The sequence below is a fragment of the Eucyclogobius newberryi genome, unplaced genomic scaffold (genome assembly GCF_026437365.1).
Source record: "Eucyclogobius newberryi isolate DKJ021-1_F unplaced genomic scaffold, fEucNew1.0.hap1 SCAF_12, whole genome shotgun sequence".
In the NCBI taxonomy this organism is placed as follows: Eukaryota; Metazoa; Chordata; class Actinopteri; order Gobiiformes; family Gobiidae; genus Eucyclogobius; species Eucyclogobius newberryi.
In genome coordinates this window covers 27,264,378-27,264,587 of record NW_027315746.1, presented here as the reverse complement: position 1 = coordinate 27,264,587, position 210 = coordinate 27,264,378, and positions in this window count along the sequence as shown.

Here is a 210-nt window from a genome sequence, read left to right as displayed (position 1 = left end):
GTCCAAACCCGAACACTGCACAGTGAGGGAGCAGCTATGTAACAAGGATATTGAACTATTGGCTATTGGCATGAGGCCATACTATCTGCCCCGGGAGTTCTCACATGTGATTTTGATCGCAGTCTATGTGGCCCCGTCTGCCAATGCTGAAAATGCTTGTGAAGCACTGCTCCCCTGCACTTGTAGGCTGCAAACACAGCATCCACAGGC